This window comes from Eumetopias jubatus, unplaced genomic scaffold (assembly GCF_037043125.1).
Source record: "Eumetopias jubatus isolate StellerSeaLion01/CBP00866 unplaced genomic scaffold, mEumJub1_p1.0 scaffold_8, whole genome shotgun sequence".
Classification (NCBI taxonomy): Eukaryota; Metazoa; Chordata; class Mammalia; order Carnivora; family Otariidae; genus Eumetopias; species Eumetopias jubatus.
Genome location: NW_028274814.1, coordinates 84949074 through 84971328, shown reverse-complemented (window position 1 = coordinate 84971328; position 22255 = coordinate 84949074). Strand labels below are relative to the sequence as shown.

Here is a 22255-nt window from a genome sequence, read left to right as displayed (position 1 = left end):
CCACCCAGGCGCCCCTAGACATTTTCAACTGACTTCCTGTCATGGTAATGAGAACTTAGCTTTCTCACACTATATTGTCAGTCTCTTTCTCATCCACAGGATGCCACCTGGTTAATTTCCTTTGAGTTTTGAAGTTGAACTCAGAAAACACCTTCACAATCACAATGCATAAATTAAGATCTACTATTTACTTCAGGCCTGAGCCTCGCCACCCTTGGTCTTCACCATCATTTGAAGCTGTTCTCCCACGAAGATCTTGAAAGCTGAAACGGCCCTCTGACTACAGCCCCTTCGTATCTTTAGGGCTCTTTCCCTTCTTTCCCACACCTCTCCCTGTCTCTTTCCTCCTCCTTTGCTCCTTCTCTCTATTATTACAGTCCTCTTATGGCTTCATTTACTTTCTTATTCAGTGTAGGTCCCACGGCCAGCCACTTGAGGAGCATTTTGTTGGCGTCCCATCCACATTCTCTCATTGCCAGCTGCCAAATGGCACTAGAGAGAGGCCACAACACCAAGTGATACCCTGTCTTATCTGGACTTTATTGATACAAGGCAGACTTTCTGTTTGCCTCCATCTGACCCTTCCCTCGTGTGTGTGTGTGTGTGTGTGTGTTCCCAATAACACCCGTTCCAAATCCTCTCCAACCTTCTCAATTTCCCAACCTCATGTTCATCGGGCTCTCCGTCCACAGATGAGCTCACCTCTTGCCTCCCTGCCAAAATACAACCTCAGCCTCATCCTCCTCACTTCCAAACCAATGGCCTGCACAGTCTTAATTCATACCCACATTTTGCCTCTCATTTCAGGGGCTGCCACGTCCCCTGAGGCCATTCCTGCTCTAATGTCTCTATATTGTCTGTCTGTCCTCTGGGCTCCCTCTTTTGTCTTTCCTCCTCCCTGAAACCATGCTAACCTGCCACCCTTTAAATGACCATCCTCTCTTACCCCATGTGGTCAAAATATTCAAAGAGCGTATACACAGGTCTTCTACTGTCTCACCACCCATGGGTTCCCCAACCCCTTGTACTCCATCTCCCATTCTCATCCCTCTCCGGAAACTCAGAGCTCACCAGGGACCAAGCAGACAATCCCCAAGGCCTTTTATCTCTCCTCCTTCTCAGATATCACTACAATAGTTAGCACTTTCTTTTTTCTAGTAATTTTATCTGGTTCTCGAATTCCAACTGGGTCTTGGGTGAAGGAGGAGATTGCTTTCAGACCATGCCATGCCCTTGTTGGAGCCTGTCCATGGCTCCCTGTCACCCACAGATAAAGTCAAAACTCTTCAGCTTGGCACATAATTATAATAGTGAACAGTAGGGCACCTGGATGGTTCAGTCATTAAGCATCTGGCTTCGGCTCAGGTCATGGTCCCAGGGTCCTGGGATAGAGCCCCACATCAGGTTCCCTACTCTGCTGGAAGCCTGCTTCTCCCTCTCCCACTCCCCCTGCTTGTGTCCCCTCTCTCTGTCAAATAAATAAATAAAATCTTAAAAAAAAAAAAATAGTGAACATTGCTGCTATAAACATCGGGGTGCACATAACCCTTCAGATCCCTACATTTGTATCTTTGGGGTAAATACCCAGTAGTGCAATTGCTGGATCGTAGGGTAGCTCTATTTTCAACTTTTTGAGGAACCTCCATACTGTTTTCCAGAGGGGTTGCACCAGCTTGCATTCCCACCAACAGTGTAGGAGGGTCCCCTTTCTCCGCATCCCTGCCAACATCTGTCGTTTCCTGACTTGTTAATTTTAGCCATTCTGACTGGTGTGAGGTGGTATCTCATTGAGGTTTTGATTTGGATTTCCCTGATGCCGAGCGATGTTGAGCACTTTTTCATGTGTCTGTTGGCCATTTGGATGTCTTCTTTGGAAAAATGTCTGTTCATGTCTTCTGCCCATTTATTGATTGGATTATTTGTTCTTTGGGTGTTGAGTTTGATAAGTTCTTTATAGATTTTGGATACTAGTCCTTTATCTGATATGTCATTTGCAAATATCTTCTCCAATTCTGTCGGTTGTCTTTCGGTTTTGTTGGCTGTTTCTTTTGCTGTGCAAAAGCTTTTTATCTTGATGAAATCCCAATAGTTCATTTTTGCTCTTGCTTCCCTTGCCTCTGGCGATGTTTCTAGGAAGAAGTTGCTGCAGCTGAGGTCGAAGAGGTTGCTGCCTCTGTTCTCCTTTAGGATTTTGATGGACTCCTATCTCACATTTAGGTCTTTCAACCATTTTGAATCTATTTTTGTGTGTGATGTAAGGAAATGGTCCAGTTTAATTGTGGAAAGAGCCAAGATGTCCATCGACAGATGAATGGATAAAGAAGATGTGGTATATATATACAATGGAATATTATGCAGCCATCAAAAGGAATGAGATCTTGCCATTTGCAACGATGTGGATGGAACTGGAGGGTGTTATGCTGAGTGAAATAAGTGAATCAGAGAAAGACATGTATCATATGACCTCACTGATATGAGGAATTCTTAATCTCAGGAAACAAACTGAGGGTTGCTGGAGTGGGGGTGGGGTGGGAGGGATGGGTGGCTGGGTGATAGACAATGGGGAGAGTATGTGCTATGGTGAGCACTGTGAATTGTGCAAGACTGTGGAATCACAGATCTGTACATCTGAAACAAATAATGCAATATATGTTAAGAAAAAAAAAAGAAAAAGAAGATAACAGGAGGGGAAGAATGAATGGGGGGAAATCAGAGGGGGAGATGAACCATGAGAAACGATGGACTCTGAAAAACAAACTAAGGGTTCTAGAGGGGAGGGGGGTGGGGGGATGGGTTAGCCTGGTGATGGGTATTAAAGAGGGCACGTTCTGCGTGGAGCACTGGGTGTTATACACAAACAATGAATCATGGAACACTACATCAAAAACTGATGATGTAATGTATGGTTATTAACATAACAATAAAAAGGGCGCCTGGGTGGCTCAGTTGGTTAAGCGACTGCTTCCGGCCCAGGTCATGATCCTGGAGTCCCGGGATCGAGTCCCACATCAGGCTCCCTGCTCAGCGGGGAGTCTGCTTCTCCCTCTGACCCTCTTCCCTCTCGTGCTCTCTATCTCTCATTCTCTCTTTCTCAAATAAATAAATAAAATCTTTAAAAAAAACATAACAATAAAAATTTAAAGGAAAAAAAAGAAAACCATTAGGCAAACATAAAAAAACAAAACAAAAAAAATAGTGAACAGTAATTTAGAACTTACCTTGTGCCAGGCACTGTTCAAAACAACACACACACATACGACCTCATGAGGTACGTGCAATCATTATGCCTACTTTTCAGATGAGGACCCTGGGGCACAAATTAAGGCAAAAATGAAGGGAATTGTCCAAAGTCAGAGAGTGAGTAGGAGAGACAGGATCAAATCACCACACCATACTATCTCTTTCCTAGAAGACTTCCCATGGTCTAGCCCTGGACTACTTTTCCCACCTGAGCTCCCTGCTCTCACAGTCGGAAGCCATCACCTGCTCCATCTTGACCACCCAACTCTAGGAACATATTCCTTCCTTGACTTCCAAGATACTCCACTCTCCTGGTTCTCCTGCTTCTATCAGAGCACCCCTTCCCTTCCTCCTCAGTTGCTTCTTCTCTCCTTCCTACACCCTAAATGCAAAGATTCCCCAATGTTCTGTCCCAGAATCCTTCCCTGCCTGTTCCTCAGGCTCTCCTTGGCAATCTCATCCCCTCTTATGGCCCAGATCTATATCTCCAACCTGACCATTTTCTGAGGCTCTGTCCTGTATTTCTAATTTCCTGAAGTACTCTCCAGCCAAATGTTTAGCCAGATACTCAATATACCCAAGACAGAATTCACCATCTTCTCTCCTAAAGGTGCTTCGTCTCTAGTATTCCCAATTTCTATTTGTATTACATTTTAGTCTTAAAGCTCCTGACACTTCCTCTTCCTGGCCGCATGCATTCTTTGAGGAGATGAGGCTGTAGAGTCGGGCTCTGTTGTGTCTGAAGCACCTGTCCCCTCCTCTTCATCCCTATGGCCACATCCATTGTTCAAGCCTTCAACACTCAGTGGCTTTTGCTTGGCCCATCATAGAAGCCTTCTCACTATCCCCACAGGGTCAGTCCCTTCCTCTCTCATCCACATGGTGCTGTCTGCTTAATTTTCCCAAAGCACAGCTCTGCTGATGTTACTATCTGAAAAGCCTTGAACCTACTAAAAATAATCTAAAACTTTAGTTGGGTGTACAGGGCCCTCCATGATTAGGCCTCAAATTTACCTCCCCTTCTTCCCACTCACACAACCTATGTCCAAACCAAAGAGCTTGCTGCTCTCCATTTAGTTGTGCTGGGCTCTTTCCATGCTCCAGGTCTACACTCTTACCATGCCTTTGCCCTAAATGCCCTGGATGCTCATCTCTGCATGTCAAATACTCCCTCGTCCTGCAAGCCTCAGCAATTCACACTTCCTCCCTATAAAGTTTTCTCTGAATCATCAATAGATCTGCTCTCCCATAACGTCTATTCATACCTCTCCCATGTAATTCATCTCTCCAACTGGACTGGTACCCCTGGCGCAGTTCTGTGAGTGATTCATCTTTATAAGTGACACAGCACCTACTTCAGCGCTTTGGTCCAGTATGAATAAACAAATATCACTTCCAGAAGAGCCTGTTTGGTTTTAGCACAATCGAAAAAACGATGCCACTGCACCCAATTGATTGACTACAATTATATGTCACAGCTGTATTCCCTGTATTACTTTTGTTTTTCTTGAAGGTTGTAATTATAATACATAATAAGTGTTTCTACAGGCTTTTTCCTTCTCTGTAGATAGTTAGAAAGTATCTAACTCCACAAAGACACATAGAAGCAAGTATAATAAGCCAAGACTCCAAGACTGAACCTGACCACTCTGCCCAGCATGGGGCTGCAAAGCCTTGCCCAGTCTTTGGCTCCTCCATCTTCACTCTTCACTCACACTTAGTTACTCTCCAAACCATACAGATTCGTGTGTGTGTGCGTGTGTTGTGTGGGTGTGTGGCAGTTTTATACATTTATTTGATAATCAACAGTTGGTTAGTTCTCATCCACATTAACTATCTGTAGATTTTTTTTAAACATTTTATTTATTTAAGGTTTTTGTTTGACTTATTCGATTTTGATTGGTTTGGGTCCTGGTCACCATGGCTTGGAAGTACACTTCAAACACTGGGAATTATCTTCCTTATAATAATCATAATAATCTCCCTGGTGTGTCATATTCTCTCAAAAGTTTTACATGCATGTTCACAGCCACTAACCACCAATCCAATGATCTCCCTAAGACTGGAACATCAGAAAAAAAGAACAAAGAGGAGGACCAACTCAAAAATTGTGAACCTGAAGCTGTAACCTGTGGATATCTCAGAGATTAAGCAAAAAAAGTCATGACCTGTGAATACCAAACAAAGGATCAACAAAGTTGTGTTAAAAAGGAAACAACAGGGCGCCCGGGTGGCTCAGTTGGTTAAGCGACTGCCTTCAGCTCGCGTCATGATCCCGGAGTCCCGGGATCGAGTGCCATATCGGGCTCCCTGCTCGGCAGGGAGTCTGCTTCTCCCTCTGCCCCTCCCCCCCTCATGTGCTCTCTCTCTCTCATTCTCTCTCTCAAATAAATAAATAAATAAAATCTTAAAAAAAAAAAAAGGAAACAACAGGGCGCCTGGGTGGCTCAGATGGTTAAGCATCTGCCTTCGGCTCAGGTCATGATCCCGGGGTCCTAGGATCGACTCCCGCGTCGGGCTCCCTGCTCCTTGGAAGCCTCCCTCTCCCTCTGCCTCTCTCTCTCTCTCTGTCTTTCATGAATAAATAAATAAAATCTTAAAAAACAAAAAAAAAAGGAAACAACAGCCCAGAATGGTGTCATTTAGGTCAAGGCCCCACACAAGGGCTTAATACCTAATTTAACTGCAGTTCCAACCTCCCCAGAAAAACAGTCTTAATCAGGAATTTTCCGATCGGCACATGATCGGCACTTATAAGTCTGCCACGTGGGCCCTCTCCACCCTCTAAAGGAAGATGGGATGATCTTCATGGTAAGACCCCCTACACTTCCCCTTAAGGGAAAGCAACCTTGCCTAGAATAATCCTTTTCTTTTGCAAATAACTTTCTTGCCCCACCCTCCTTCCTATAAAAACTTTCCATTTTGTACAGCTCCTCTGAGTTCCCCTCTACTTGCTAGATGGGATGATGCCTGATTCATGAATCATTTGATAAAGCCAATGAGATCTTCAAATTTACTTGCTGAATTTTGCTTTTTAACAGCTGCAAAAACTACAGAATAGTAGCTGAGAGTGGAGGTGATGCCTTAAATTTTTATGACATCTCAAAAATAATTTTTTTTATCACATCTCTCACTTAAACTGCAGGTCTGATCAAAAAGGGGCTATGTTAAAAAGAAATCCACAGGCCCCAAATGGAGTCACTTATGTTAAGGCCCCGTGTCAGTAAACCATGATTTAATACCTAAGCTAACTGCAGTGTCAACCTCCCCAGGAATGTAACCTTTAACCAGCCAAAATGGAATTTCCTGGTCAACAGTAGGAGATAATCCCCCATAGACCCCTTTCTCCCTTAGGAGGGCAACCTTGCCTAAAGAATGCATTCCTTGCTAATAAATTTCCTTTTTTTTTTTTTAATGCCCTCTCTGTGCCTTTAAAAACCTTTCTTTTTCCAAGCTCAGTGCAGCTCCCCTCTCCTTGCTAGATGGGATACTGCCCAATTCATGAATCATTTAGCAGAGTCAATTAGATCCTCAAATTTACTCAGTTGAGTTTTGTTTTTTAACACAGTCAAGTTGGAAAACTGTTTCTCAAACCTGCCAGTGTATTTCTCCCGCTGGGGTTTTGCTCTTGCTATTTCCTCTACTTGTTCGCTGAAACAGACATTTATTAAATACCAACTCTGTGCCAAGTGCAGAGGATACAAAAATGAGTAGAACAGTGCTAATCCTTAAGAAGCTCACAGAACTAGCAGGGGATATAGAAATAGAAATAAATTATTAAGAAAATGTGGAGAGGACAGCAAGAGAAAGCACCTGTTACACCAAAGGTGTAAGGGCAGAGGTAGTGCTGGAGGCGAACAGAAGCTCAGCACATAAGCAGGACAAGAAGCATACCTCAGGCAGCAGGAACAGGATGTATATGAGAAGGCAGAGAGGTTTGTAAAGCTAGAAGCCATGGAGTAGCAAAAGATGATCCTGGAAAAATAGGTAGGGACCTGATCAGGAAAGCCCTTGGATGGCATGCTAAACAATGTAGATTGTGTCCCACATTTTCTCATCCATACATTTAATAAACATTTATTGAGCACCCACTATGTGTCAGGCACTGCATTAGGGGCTCACCCCTCATTCACTGCTGGTGAAAATGTAAAATGGTACAGTTGCTTTGGCACCTTGAAAACATTATGCTCAGTGAAAGAAGTAAGTTCCAAAAGACCACATATTGTATGAGTCGATTTATAAGATATTTCCAGAATAGGTAAATCTATAGAGACAAAGAGTAGGTGAGTAGTTACCTAGGGTTGGGCTGAAGGAGCTGGAGGGAAATGGGAGGTGACTGCTAAAGAGTAAGAGAATTCTTTTTAGGGTAATAAAAATATTCTAAATTGATTTTGGTGATGGTCACACAACTCTGTGAATATATTAAGAGTGACTGAATTGTAAACTTTAAATGTGTGAATTGTATATATGAATTATATCTCAATAAAACTTTTGAAAAAGTAAAATAAACAATAGACATAATAAATATGTTAGAAGAGGATATGCACTTTGGGAAAAAGAAAAAGAGCAGAATAAGGGGGATCAAGAGGGCTGGAGTGAGGACAGTTTACAGTATTAAATATAGTTGTCAGAGTAGGCCTCACTAAGAAAGCAACATCTGGACAAAGACATGCAGGAGATGAAAGAGCTGACCATGCAGTGGGTATGAGGAGGAAGGGAGCAATTAGAAATATATAAGAGGCAGATGCCCTAGGACCCAGTGATCAGATGGGGGAGTCCTAGGATGATATCCAGTTTCAAATACCTGAGATGCAAGGATGGTTCAACATATACAGAAAATCCTAGGGGTGGGTTCGGGGCTAAGGGGAAAAAAAAAAAAGAAAGAAAGAAAGAAAATCCTAGACCCCACCAAGAAACCGTTGGAACTAATAAACAAATTCAGTAAAACTGGAGCATAAAAAAAAAAAAAAATCAACCTACAAAAATCAGTTGCATTTCAATACACTAAAAATGAACTACCTGAAAAAGAAATAAAGAAAGCAAACCCATTTACAATAGCATCAAAAACAACAAAATACTTAGGAATAAATTTAACCAAAGAGGTGAAAGATCTGTACAATGAAAACTATTAAGACTTTGATGAAAGAAATAGTAAGTACACAAATAAATGGAAAGATCCCATGTTCGTGGATCAGAAGAATTAATATTGTTGGGGCTCAGTCAGAACAGCATGCAACTCTTGGTCTCTGGGTCAGGAGTTCAAGCCCCACATTGGGAGTAGAGATTACTTAAATCAATAAATGTTTTAAAAAAAGAATTCATCTTGTTGAAATGTCTATTCTACCCAAAGCCATCTATAGATCAAAGGAAATCCCTATCAAAATTCCAATGGCATTTTTCACAGAAATAGAAAAAACAATCCTAACATTCTTAGGGAAGCCCAAGAGACCCTAAATAGCCAATTTAATACTGAGAAAGAAGAACAAAGCTGGAGGCATCACATTTCCTGATTTCAAACTATACTACAAAGCTATAGTAATCAAAGAGACATTTACTGGCATAAACACACAAACATAGACCAAGAGAACAGAATCAAGAGCCCAGAAACAAACCCACATACATAGTCAACATATACATAGGAGCCAAAATAACAAGAAAAAATAAGTGTTGGCAACGATGGGGAACAACCTGAAGGAGACTGGGAAGGAGAAAAGGGAAAGCCTTGGAGAAGTCTCAGGGAGATGAGCAATACTCTTCACTGAGCTACCTCCTTGGGCTGGAGATGCTTGAGTCCAAACATGACTCTGTAGGAAATACCTACAGAGCCTTTTCTTTACCAGCAGTGCAGTCACTGGCCCATCCTGTCTTGGAGACTTGGTCCTGAGACTGTCTACATGAACTATAGAGGTCATATGGCCATTTCCCAGCCTGAGACTTCCTTCCTCCTCTCCCTATTTAGAGTGAGCTCTTCTCCCAGGGAAGGTTATTATTTATATTTGTGGATGGGGCAATGTAAGCATGAGGAAAAAAGGGAGAAGCTAGGGGAAGAGGAAACAAAGATATAAAAGGGTGTAGGGAAGTGGGACATGTCCAGGGGCTCCAAGAGGAAGTAAAGATGGTTTAATCTCCACCTAAGAACCCACTAGGTGTCCCTCCTTTGTTCCTCCCTCCTGATTATCAGTCTCCAGAGCCTACCCTCCAGCCCAGGTCTCAGTGACAGGGCCCCTTTGGAGCCCCATGAATTGACCTCGTTGGTTGTCTCAAAATCTGGGGCAAATACAGGGTCCCAAGCCACTGGCATGGGTATTAGAAATTTAAATCATATGTAATATGATTTAATATAATCATATATATATTATGATATATCATAATATATCAACTGCTGCCCCTAATTGGTTTCTCTACAACCAGGAAACCCAAAAGAAACTAGCCGTGATACTCGTCATCTATCCCTCAGTAGAGCAATCATAAAAACCTGACACAGGTATGAGAAGGAGGGAAGACTGGCAATCCTCAGTGTTAGGCTCTCTGCTAAACCGGGCTTCCCTACCCAGCCATTGTACTTGCTGTGTGCTGAAGACTCTCACATCCAAACCTGGAGATGTTTCAGGCTTCCAAGATTTTCCCCTTCAGCAACAGTGCAGAATGTATTCCGTTTGTCAGAACACTTTTTTGGGAGCCTGTTAGTTGATACCAGTGAGACCACCCGGCTAATTCCTGCCTACTTTTCCTTTTCTTCCTTTCCAAGAATCTCTCTGCATGAGTTCCCCTGCCCCCAACCCTAATTTTGTGGCTAGCATAAAGTCCTGAACCTGGATTCTGAGGCCAGATTACCTGGGTTCAAATTCAGCTTTATTTGTCATTTACTTGTATGGCCTTGGGTAAGTGAATTAACCTCTCTGTACCTGGGTGCTCATTTTCAAAATGGGAAAAGGACATCTCCGTGATTTGTTGAGAAAGTCAAATGAGTTAACACACATACAACACTATAAAATCATTAGATGTTACTAGCATTATTTTGGTTGTTGTTTTATCAGTGCCATTCTAGGTCTTTCTCTATGAGCCCTACCTCTTCCTCCAGGCTTTAACAGAAGGAAATTGCACCATGAGAACTCAAACTATTTGGTGCATTCAGATGTCAAACTCCATGTGTTGCAACACGCTTCATCATTTCTACCAGCTCTTTATCACCATACTGGACAATGCTAATTCACCCTGACTTTCTTCAGTCTCAAGCAGAGAACCTAGCTCTCTGCAATATAGTGCATGGCAAAATAAGGCCTGTATTCCCTCCTTTCAAACTTCAGACCTTCAGGTTTGTCTACAGACTCCTATCAGTCTAGTCACTGATCCTAAGAGTGAGTCTATAATCAGCACATGGAGGGCAGCTGGGTGGCTCAGTCAGTTAAGTGTCTGCCTTCCACTTGGGTCATAATCCCAGGGTCCTGGGATCGATCCCTGTATCAGGCTCCTTGCTCAGCGGGAACCTGCTTCTCCCTCTCCCTCTGCCCCTCCCCCTTCTCGTGCTCGCACGCTCTCTCTCTCAAATAAATTAAAATACACACACACACACACACACACACACACACACAATCAGTACATGGATTCATGGACTGATCCACCACAACATTCTCTGTTCTCATTTTGGACATACAGACTAGGTGGTACTCAAGTCAATAATCATTTATCATAATCAGATGCACCCACCATAATGTTTTAACTGAAAAAAAGTTGACAATGTCAAGTGCTGGCAAAAATATGGAACAATCAAGCATTTCCATTGAAAGAGTTAATTGATTCAATCAACTTGAAAAATGGTTTGTCCTTATCTACCAAAGATAAAGATCCACCTTCCCTATACTAATTGATTCCACTTTTAAGTGCATAACAAAAACAAAATATGCGCACATGTGCATCATAAGATGTGTCCGTGGCAGCATTATCATCTGTAACAGCCAAAAGCTGAAAACAACCCAAATATGCCACAACAGTTGAATAAATAAGTTGAAATATGTTCACACAATGTAATGCTATACAGTGACAAAAATGAACTATAGCTACATACAATTAGATGTGTGAATCTCACAAACATAATATTGTGACACAAAAGAACTTTGTGTAGATTCTACCTACACACAGTTACAAATAGGCAAAACTAATCTATGTTGCTACAAATCAGATTCATGGTTACCCTTGGGTAGGTGGCTGGGGTCAAAGATGGAGGGAGGTATTTAGGGGATTGTCTGTGGTGCTGGTAAAGTTCATTTCTTGACCTGTGTGGCTGTAATGTAAGTATTAATTTTGTGAAAATTCACTGAACCATCCACTTATGATCTGCATGTTTTTAACTCAAATTAGAAAAATAAAAATACTTCTTTGATAAAAAAAACAAAAAAGTCTGAAGAAAATAACCCCCGCATTTGCTTATGAAATTCTTATCAAGAACAACATGCATCCATACACTGTGCAAGACCCCACACAATAAATCCTGTCATTGGGGTGCATGGGTGGCTCAGATGGTTAAGCATCTGCCTTTGGCTCAGGTCATGATCTCCAGGTCCTGGGATCGAGTCCCACGTATGGCTCCCAGCTCAACGGCAAGTCTGCTTCTCCCTCTCCCTCTGCCTCTCCCTCAGCTCATGCTCTCTTTCTCTGTATCTGTCTCAAATGAATAAATAAAATCTTTTTCAATAAATAAATAAATAAATACATACATAAATACTGCCATGCATTTAGTACCGGGAGAGTACTTGTGTTTTCTTTCTTTTTCTTTTTTTGAGACTTTGTCTTTTCTAAGTAAAGAGTACGCTACTGGTTATTTTTTTTTAAATTTTTATTTATTTATTTGAGATTGAGCGAGCAAGAGAACAGGAGGAGGGGTGCAGAGGGAGAGGGAGAAGCAGGCTCCCCGATGAGCAGGGAGCCAGATGTGGGGCTCGAACCCAGGACCCTGGGATCATGACCTGAGCCGAAGGCAGACACTAAACCGAGTGAGCCACCCAAGTGCCCTGCTACTGATTATTTTTAAAGTACCTAGTTCTTCATATTATCTTAGAAGTTCAAAGCCAAATTTAATGTTCAATCAGAATAATTCTCTCCGCCTTTGTAGACAGCATTTTTTTCTTCTTCGCTCTTCTATCACTTTGATTTTCTATTTCTTTTTGTACTCCATTGGCATTTTATTTACTTATTTTTTTAAAATATGGAACGTTTCATGAATTTACATGTCATCCTCGAGCAGGGGCCATGCTAATCTTCTCTATCATTCCAATTTTAGTATATGTGCTGCCAAAGCAAGCACTCAAATTGCATTTTATTATCCTTAATGTACACGTGTCTTTTACTTTAGGTTACCTCAAGCTCTTTTTGAAGATGCTACATCTATCCAAGAATAAAACTTAACAGATTCTCTAATCTCAGCCTCATTCCAACAACTGACTTCACCTCTGCCAAGTGGGAAAAATAAACAAATACTCTAGCAACTGATGCAGTGTACAGGCATTTTTTAAAAGATTTTATTTATTTATTTGACAGAGAAAGAGACAGCGAGAGACGGAACACAAGCAGGGGGAGTGGGAGAGGGAGAAGCAGGCTTCCCAGCTGAGCAGGGAGCCCGATGCGGGGCTCGATCCCAGCACCCTGGGATCATGACCTGAGCCGAAGGCAGATGCCCAACGTCTGAGCCACCCAGGCGCCCCCAGGCATTTTTTTTGTTATAACACACTTCATAACAGTATATAGGATTCCACAAAGAGAAAGAAAAAATGTTACCTGAGGAATTCTTGTTTGGGAATATATGTCGGATTTCAAACACTTCTTATTTAACTGCCTTTGGAATTTTACTTCTCTGTTCTCCACAGAATTAGAAATTTAACAAGTGGGAAGCAATAATGGGACTATTAAACTGTGTTTAGTGGCTGAGTTAAAAAAAAAAAGAAAGAAAGAAAAAATTTTTTCACCACTCCCACTGCAAAGAGCTTGCTGGCCATGGGAGACTGGGTGGTGTTAGCGGGGGTCTGCTTAGGGCAGGACCCAAACTAGACTACCAAGCTTCAGCAACACAATTCTCATGACTTTAATAATTAGAGAAACCTCCTTTTGCTTACCCACAGTTTCACAAACTTACCCCACAGCTACCAGCATGAACTATGAGAGCTGATTTTCCCCACTGTCAAGAATCTCAATTTATAGGGCATACCCAGGGGATCTTATTTGCAACGATAAAATCACCCCCAACTTTTAAACAATATTTTCCCAAACTCCAAAGGAGTGCAGATTTAAAAAGCAGAAAAAACAATGGTGATAAAATTTCTTTCAGGAATCAAAGTTGAAAGATCTTTTGAGAAACCAGAAATCATTATTAAGACCTCTCTCCACACAGACCTTATCTCCTCCCAATCCTCAACTCAACACACACACACACACACACACACACACACACACACACACACACACACCCCCCACCACCACCACCACCCCCACCCCCACCGGCTCAGGGAAGAGTCCAGTCCCGGAGACTTGGGAGGACTTCATGAATCCGCGGAGGTCAGCAGCCCCAGCCTCTCCCATTCGCCACACCCCCTCCACCTTCTGCACTGCTTGCACAGTATCTCCGTCTGTGGTAAGAACCTTGTGGTAAGAGCAGGGGCCACTCCACACCCTCGGGCCAAGCTCACAGTTCTCACCAGTGTCATCCATCCTTGTTCAACTGGAGAACCAGATCGGTTATAACCGAAATAAAAAGCAGAAAGAAAAGAGCTGCCCTGGCCAACCAGAGCATTTTCCATGCCCTTCGGCCCCCATCCTCTGATTTAAGTTGGAATACTAAAATATAAAACCCCAGCTGGAGTAAGGAGTAAGGAGGTCGGCTAATTTAAGCAGAGCCCACACAGACCGCCAATCTGAGATCAGCTGCACAACTCTGGGATCTCAGCCTTCATGGAGTGAGACACCTTGCCAAAGAGCTGCAGCTGCTTAGTCTTGGGCCCTGCAGCCAGGATGTGTACGTGTATGTATGTATGTACGTGTATGTTAATAACAGCTTTATTGACACAGTTCACATACAATTAACCCTTTCAAAGTATACAGTTCAGTGTGTTTTAGTATATTCACAGGGTATCTCATTTCAGAACACTTTCTTCACCCCAAAAAGAAACCCTGTACTCCTTAGCAGTCACCATTTTTCCCTTCTCTAGCCCTAGGCAACTACTAATCTACTTTCCACATCTACGGATTTGCCTATTCTGGACATTTCACATAAATGGAATCACACAATATATGGCCTTTTATGACTGGCTCCTTTTGTTTAGCATAATGTTTTCAAGGTTCATCCATAATGTAGCATGTATCAGTATGCAATATTGTGATTTGTAAGAAATATATATTTGGTCTTTCAGATGACCAATTATTTATTTTTCATATATGTTTGGTCTTTGTCCATGTTTCTGGCTCACAGCTCCCAAAGCCCTTGGAATTTCCTGAGGGATAAAGGGCAATGGAAAGGATGCCTGGGTGGCTCAGTCAGTTAAGCGTCTGCCTTCAGCTTAGGTCATAATCGCAGGGTCCTGGGATCGAGTCCCACATCGGGCTCCTTGCTCAGCGGGGAGCCTGCTTCTCCCTCTCCCACTCCCCCTGCTTGTGTTCCCTCTCTCTCTGACAAATAAATAAAATCTTTAAAAAAAAAAGATCAATGGGAGCATCTTTCCTTATAATAATATTTGGCCTTTTGTCCTCAGTCCCTGAAATCACTCCAGAGCCATGAAGGTAAAATGATGTATTGCTATTCATAACAAGCCCCTTTCTACCACAACTGGGCTTATGTTAATGAGGTGACTTTTGGAAAGCACATCATTGGCTGCCAGGAGAACCAACCAGGAACAGAAGTTGGAATTTTCAGTCCCACCGCCAGACCTCAGGGAAAGAGTGGGGCTAGAGATAGTTTAATCACCAATGGCCAATGATTTAATCTATTGTGCCTATGTAATAAAGCTGCCATAAAACCCAAAAGGGCAAGGTTCAGAGAGCTTCCAGGTTGGTGAACACATGCAGATTAAATTCAGGTAGAATCTGAAGAGGGCATGGAAGCTCCAAGCCCATTCCCACATACCTTGCCTTATATATCTCTTCATCTGGCTGTTGATTCATATCCTTTGTAATAAATTGGTAATCTAGTGAGTAAAGGGGTTTCCTGAGGTCTGTGAGCAGCTCTAGAAAATTAATCAAACCCGGGGCGCCTGGCTGGCTCAGTCGTTAAGCAGCTGCCTTCGGATCGGGTCATGATCCCAGGGTCCTGGGATCGAGTCCCGCATCGGGTTCCCTTCTCAGAGGGAAGCCTGCTTCTCCCTCTCCTACTCCCCCTGCTTGTGTTCCTTCTCTCACCATGTGTCTCTCTATGTCAAATAAATAAATAAAATCTAAAAAAAAAAAAAAGAAAAGAAAATTAATCAAACCCAAGGAGCGATTTGTGGGACCCTCTGATTTGTAGCCAGTTGGTCAGAAGCACAGGTGACAAGCTGGGGCTTGCGATCGGCATCTGAAGTGGGGCAGTCTTGTGTGATTGAACCCTTAACCTACGGAATCTGATGCTAGCTCCAGGTAGATACTGTTGAATTATAGGACACCCAGCTAGTGTCTGAAGAATTGGTTTGGATATGTGCACCCTCCAACCACATTGGAATTGGTATCAGCACCCTTTCACAACTCTCCCCCCTTGGCTCTTATGAAATCACCCTTCCCAGCTCTTTTCCTGCTTCTATTCCTATTCATTCACATTGTCTTTGCTGGCTCCCCTTCCTCTACCCAGTTTTTAAAGTCAGTATCTTTAAGAGTTCCCTCCTGGCCTTTTTTCTCTTCTCACTGTACATATCCTCAGTCATCACCGGCTTCAACCCGGATCTGAGTGCTAATGACTTGCAAATCTCTGTCTTCAGTCCAGTTCACTCCTGAGATCTAGCTCCTCAGATCCAAGTGCCTGCTGGACATCTCCCACCTGGCTGCACCCATCCATTCCATAATGTATTCCCCCAACTACGTGCTAGGTCCTATCAAGTTACTGGAGACAGTAGGGGTGAGTAAAGTAGACATGATATTTGAAATCTTAGAACTTATAGTCTTAGCAGGAAAAACAGACATTAAATATATAGTCCCACAAATAAATATATCATTACATACTGATGGGGTCTATGAAAGAAAAGCATAGGATGCTTTTAGGGGGTATCTCAAATTAAAAATTATACTTTCAAATTAAACTTTCCAAAACTGTAGAAGGACGCTTTGTTGCAATCTAATCCTCCTCATTTTCATGTTATTTCCTGTCCCTAAATCTATTCAACGTTCAACAAATGTAATGAGTGCCCGCTGGGTGCCGGACAACCCACTTCTCACCAGTTGCCCAAGCCTGAAACCTGAGCAATCATCCTAGACCACTTCCTCCTTCCCCATATCCAATCAATATTAACTCTACCTTCTTTTTTTTTTTTTAAGATTTTATTTATTTATCTGACAGAGAGAGACACAGCAAGAGAGGGAACACAAGCAGGGGGACTGGTAGAGGGAGAAGCAGGCTTCCCACGGAGCAGGGAGCCCGATGCGGGGCTCGATCCCAGGACCCTGGGATCATGACCTGAGCCAAAGGCAGACGCTAAATGACTGAGCCACCCAGGCGCCCCAATAACTCTACCTTCTTAAGTCAGTTATGTCCACCCAATCCCCTCCATCTCCACTTTACTGCCTTAGTTCAGGCCACAAGTATTTGTCACCTGGATTCCAGCAAAAGTTTCTGGGGATTGCTTCTGGTTCTGGTTGCTCTCTCCCCTCCTATCTGCCCTCCTCAGGGTTCCAGAATTTATTTCTAAAACACAACTTTGGGGCGCCTGGATGGTTCAATTGGTTAAGTGTCTGCCTTTGGCTCGGGTCACGGTCCTGGGGTCCTGGGATTGGGCCCTGCATCAGGCTCCCTGCTCAGTGGGGAACCTGTTTCTCCCTCTCCCTCTGCCCGTCCTCCCCATTCATGCTCCCTCTCACACTCTTTGTCTCTCTCAAATAAATAAATGAAATCTTTAAAAAAAAAAATAAAACACAACTCTGATTATGCCTCTCCCCTGCTTAAAAGCCTTCCAAGGCTCCCCACTGTCTTCCGACCAATCCAAATTCCTGTGGAAGAACAAGGTTTGATGTGTTCCCATTTGAATCTGCCATCCTTTATTTTATACAGCCTGCAAAGAGAAAGCTAGACCCAAAGAGTATGCAACTTCGTGACTAACATGAAAACCTACACAGTATGTATACTGGCAGGTTACTTACCAAAAAAACTGATGGGTTAACTTATAGTTTAGGTGAAAAAATTCAATTTTATACATGAAATCCAGTGTAGAGATTAAAAAACAACTGCAATGTCCTATAACACTTGTTTTATTGGCTTTGTGGCCATCATTTGCTTTGTGGTTAAAAGCAGCATCCCTGTGAGATTAAATTAAAACTTTGCCCTTAAACAATTATGAAGGTGCTCTTTATTACTTTTCAGTAGTTCATGATAACCAGAGACAGAACCTATCATAATTAAACCTAAATATGACCTTGGCCCCACCTAGATAGTCTCTATTATGCTCTTGATTCATCAGAACATATTCTCTAGTCCTCTCTTCCTTACCTTATTAAAGAGGAAAACAACTAGCACAGAAGTATATCAAATTTTCAAATTACTTGTTTCAACAAGATTATTTACTCCCAAGACATCTCATCAAATAATGGTATGATCAATATTTTATCTTAATTTTAATCAAAGTGGAATAAAAATGGAAGATAAAGAATTTTTATTTCCACACATCTTAGCTTGGCATCCAATGCTCTGGCCATAGCTTGCCTCTTAGCCCCATATCTCATCAGCCTTCCCTTCAAGTCTGAGCTCTGTCCAAACGAACTACTGGCACTTTCTGGAAAGTGCCACGCCATTTACAATTTTGTGTCTGTGCTCCTTTACCAATCTTACCCAAGTCTTACGGAAAATGCTGATACCAATAGACAGCTGGTTATAAATGCATCTATAGGGGCCCCTGGGTGGCTCAGTCGTGAAGTGTCTGCCTTCAGCTCAGGTCATGATCCCAGGGTCCTGGGATTGAGCCCTGCATCGGGCTCCCTGCTCAGCAAGAAACCTGCTTCTCCCTCTCTCACTCCCCTTGCTTCTGTTCCTTCTCTCGCTGTGTCTCTCTGTGTCAAATAAATAAATAAAATCTTTAATAAATAAATAATACCTTTAAAAATTAAAAATAAAAAAATAAATGCATCTACAACACTTCCTTTCACTTTTTGATTTGTGTCTATTGCCCCTACTAGCTTATAACTTTCTCGGAAACAGAAACCATGTCATGAATTTTTTTCTCCCCAGAGCCTAAGTGTCCAACACAAATGTTCATTAGCTATCTGTGGATCTATCTACCACATAGATCATCTTTTACATGCTAAAAACAACCAGAATAACAATAGGAGTTGAACGGGAAGGGAAGTCCACGAGGTAAGTGTCCAAGTCTGCAAATGACTTAGGGAGACCTAGAACTGATGGATTACCCAAAAAGGATGACAGCAGATGTATACGGTAACTGTAAAGGGGATGGCAGATAGTAAAAGGCTTGAAGGACAAAGGGGTTTCGCACCTAAGGGGATGAAAGCGCAAGGGGACACCAACTGAATGGCAATACTGCCTCCCAGTGGCACCGAGGACAACAGCCTCTCTACCAGAGCATTTGCACAGAATTAGACCTTTTTCTCACACCTGTAGTAGTGGCCTATGAGTTAACTGTGCTAGGGACCTCTCACTTCATCTCACTTAATTCTCATGACAACCCCTTGTAGAGACACAGCACGTAGCTTAGCGGTTAAATGCAGAGAGCTATCTGGCTGGTGTGACCTTGAACAAAGTATTTAAATTCTCTGAATATTTCCCCAGCTACAAAATGGGATAATATTAGTATCTACCATATAGGGTTATGAGGGGTAAATTTTTTTTACTCACAACCCTGAGATCAAAATCCAAGCTGAGATCAAGAGTCAGACACTCAATGGACTGAGCCACCCAAGTTTCCTGATAAATTCTTTTTTTTAACAATTCTATACATTACTCAGTGCTTACCACAGTAAGTGTAGTCACCATCTGTCACCAAACAGTATTATTACCATCTTATTGACCATATTCCCTATGCTGTACTTTTCATCTCCGTGACTTATTTTATAACTGGAAGTTAATACTTCTTAATCCCCTTTATCTATTTCACCCCCCCCACCCCACCCACCCCCCCACCCCACCCACCTCACCTCCAGCAACCACCATTTTGTTTTCTGTATTTAAGAGTCTGGTTTTTTGTTTCTTTGTTTTGTTTCTTAGATTCTACATGGTGAAATCATAAGGTATTTGTCTCTGTCTCACTTATTTCACTTAGCATAATACTCTCTAGATCCATTCATGTTGTTGCAAATGGCAAGATCCCACTCTCTTTTATGACTAAGCAATATTCCATTGTGTGTGTGTGTGTGTGTGTACCTCACATCTTTGCCCATTCATCTATTGGTGGATATTTGGGGTGCCTAGATATCTTTGCTACTGTAAATAATGCTACAATAAACATAGGGGCACACATATCTTTTCTAATTAGTACTTTTTTTTAAATTTTTTAAAAGATTTTATTTGTTTGAGAAAGAGCGAGAGAGAGAACAGAGAAGGAGAGGGAGAAGCAGAACCCCGAGCCGGGAGCCTGACATGGGGCTCAGTTCCAGGACCCCAAGATCATGACCCAAGCCAAAGGCCAACACCTAACCAACTGAGCCACCCAGGCGCCCCAGTGCTTTCATTTTCTTCGGGTAAATACCCAGTAGTGGAATTACTGAATCATATGGTATTTCTATTTTAATTTTTTGAGAAAACTCCATACTGTTTTCCACAGTGGCTGCACCAATTTACATGCCCACCAACAGTCCACAAGGGTTCTTTTTTCTCTACATCCTCACCAACACCTGTTATTTCTTGTCTTTTTTATTTTAGCCATTCTGACAGGTGGAAAGTGGAAGAATAAATTCTCAGAAGGATACCTGACAGCATAGCAAATGCTATATAAATACTAGCTATTATTATTATTCCTTTTCCTGATGAGAAAACTGATGTTAAATAAATCGAGCAGATAGTAAGAACTCAAAAAATGTAACTTCCTTTGCTTTCTCCCCTTACATCTTAGCTCCTTCTGGTGTTGCCCTCCTTAGTGGTCCTGAAATTCAAACAGGGGACTCCCAAATATCCCAAAGAAGTCAGTTCCTAAAGGCAGCAATGAGAAAACTGAGAAACCTCCATTAAACAGTCCAGACAGATATGGTTCTGGAAAAGAGCACTCCCCAGAGCACTCGTCATTATTATTAAAGACCTTCCCAGTAACAAAACTCACCCTACCCAAAACAAGATGCATAAGGATTATGAAAATCAACTAAGATCTGTGCAGGAAACCAGATTTCAAGGAATATTCAAGTAAGTATGATCTGCCCAGAGCCCATTTTGACCACTTTGCCTACAGAAGCTGAAAGACCGTGATCATTTCCGAGATTAGGCTAATAATAACTTACTAGAGACTCTATGCTCTCCCTGCTCTCCTACTGTTACTGCAAACATAAAATTCATGAAAATGATGGTTTTTAAGTGACATGATATCTTTGTGATTATAGACTGCCCACCCAGTCCACATTTGCAATGAGGTGTATCTTTACCAGGTAAGATTGATTGGCAGATCTGCACATTAGTAGCAAACAGGCTCCTTTTATACTTGTAAAGCTCTCCAGGATTCTGCAAGATTCCTCTAATTCAGATTTTAGCATTCCTGGGTGTTCTTTTTGAGAGACTGAATATACGAACAGTAGCCAGACCATATATAAACACAGAACTCTGAGGGCTGCTGGGTAGCTCAGCTCACAGAGCATGCAACTCAGGGTTGTGAGTTCAAACCCTACGTTGAGCGTAGAGTTTATGTAAAAACAAAAACAAAACAGAACCGTGACCTACAACCTGAAGAAGCCAACCCAGGTAACCAGTCCCCCTATCTGTAATAAACAGCTCAGGAAGCCAGCCTGCTCTAAGTCATACTTGCAGAGGTAAGACCATTGTCTCTAGTAACCCCTGTAACAATTGGCCCCAGATGGCCAGGACTTGATTAATAAATATCAGCTTCCTCAGATTTTGTGGCCACTTCCAATTTAGGACCAACCAGAGAAAGCCAATACGCGCTCCTAATCAATCCCACAGAATGTCCCTACTCCTAGTTACCCCAACTACAGCTTTCCCGTTGAATCAGGACATTCCTGAAACCTCCCCTCTTCCCCCACTATAAAGCTTCCCCACTCCTCTGCCTGCCTTTGAGTCTCTGCCAAAACTCAAGTGTCTGCAGCTGACCCCCTTGAATAAATAGCCTTTGATTTTCTTATTTGGTTGGTCTTCGTTTATTTCCACATATTGGACCTAGTAATTCTATGAAGAATTAATTTCCAAACCCTCTCAAAAAGACATTGGCTTAGGGGCGCCTGGGTGGCTCAGTCGGTTGTCTGCCTTGGGCTTGGGTCATTCTCCCAGGGTCCTAAGATCGAGCCCTGCATTGGGCTCCTTGCTCAGCGGGGAGCCTGCTTCTCCCTCTGCCTCTGCCTGCAGCTCTGCCTCCTTGTGCTCTCTCTGAAATGAATAAAAAAAGAAAAAAAGATATTGCTTTGCATTGTTCAAATGCGTTATTTCGAAAACATTCAAAAAGTTAGCGGGGAACATTTTTTTACTTCATCTTAATAACCTAAGTCAATATGCTCAAGGGCTCACCTTTTTGTAGGAGACCTTCCTTCCGGGAATGGGAGCGGCTTTCTTCTACCCACCAGAGCAGCTGACCTAGTGAGGACGCTGAAAGGCCCAGACCACGCCGCGCTCTAAGCCAACCCCCAAGTGGGAACTACAATTCCCAGCGGCCCGTGCATACGCCGGGCCACGGGCACAGCGCGCCTGCGCAGT

At 42.6% G+C, this 22255-nt stretch overlaps 1 protein-coding gene and 1 non-coding gene across 5 annotated transcripts in view; both read right to left on the bottom strand.

The window, feature by feature from the left end:
* HSD17B6 (hydroxysteroid 17-beta dehydrogenase 6) overlaps positions 1 to 22255 on the bottom strand; it is a 62589-nt gene that overhangs the window by 14565 nt on the left and 25769 nt on the right. Inside the window, exon 1 of one of the 4 annotated variants that reach the window (XM_028110959.2) lies at positions 22070 to 22174. The exons of 2 other annotated variants lie outside the window; for them this stretch is intronic. The gene's annotated coding sequence lies outside the window, so the exon portion shown is untranslated. Of the gene's footprint in view, positions 1 to 20979; positions 21566 to 22069; positions 22175 to 22255 lie in introns of those variants that run through there. One more of the 4 variants, XM_028110961.2, reaches the window with a different exon arrangement.
* LOC114215109 (U6 spliceosomal RNA) lies at positions 12437 to 12541 on the bottom strand. The gene has a single exon (XR_003610536.1). It is a non-coding gene; the product is annotated as a U6 spliceosomal RNA (small nuclear RNA).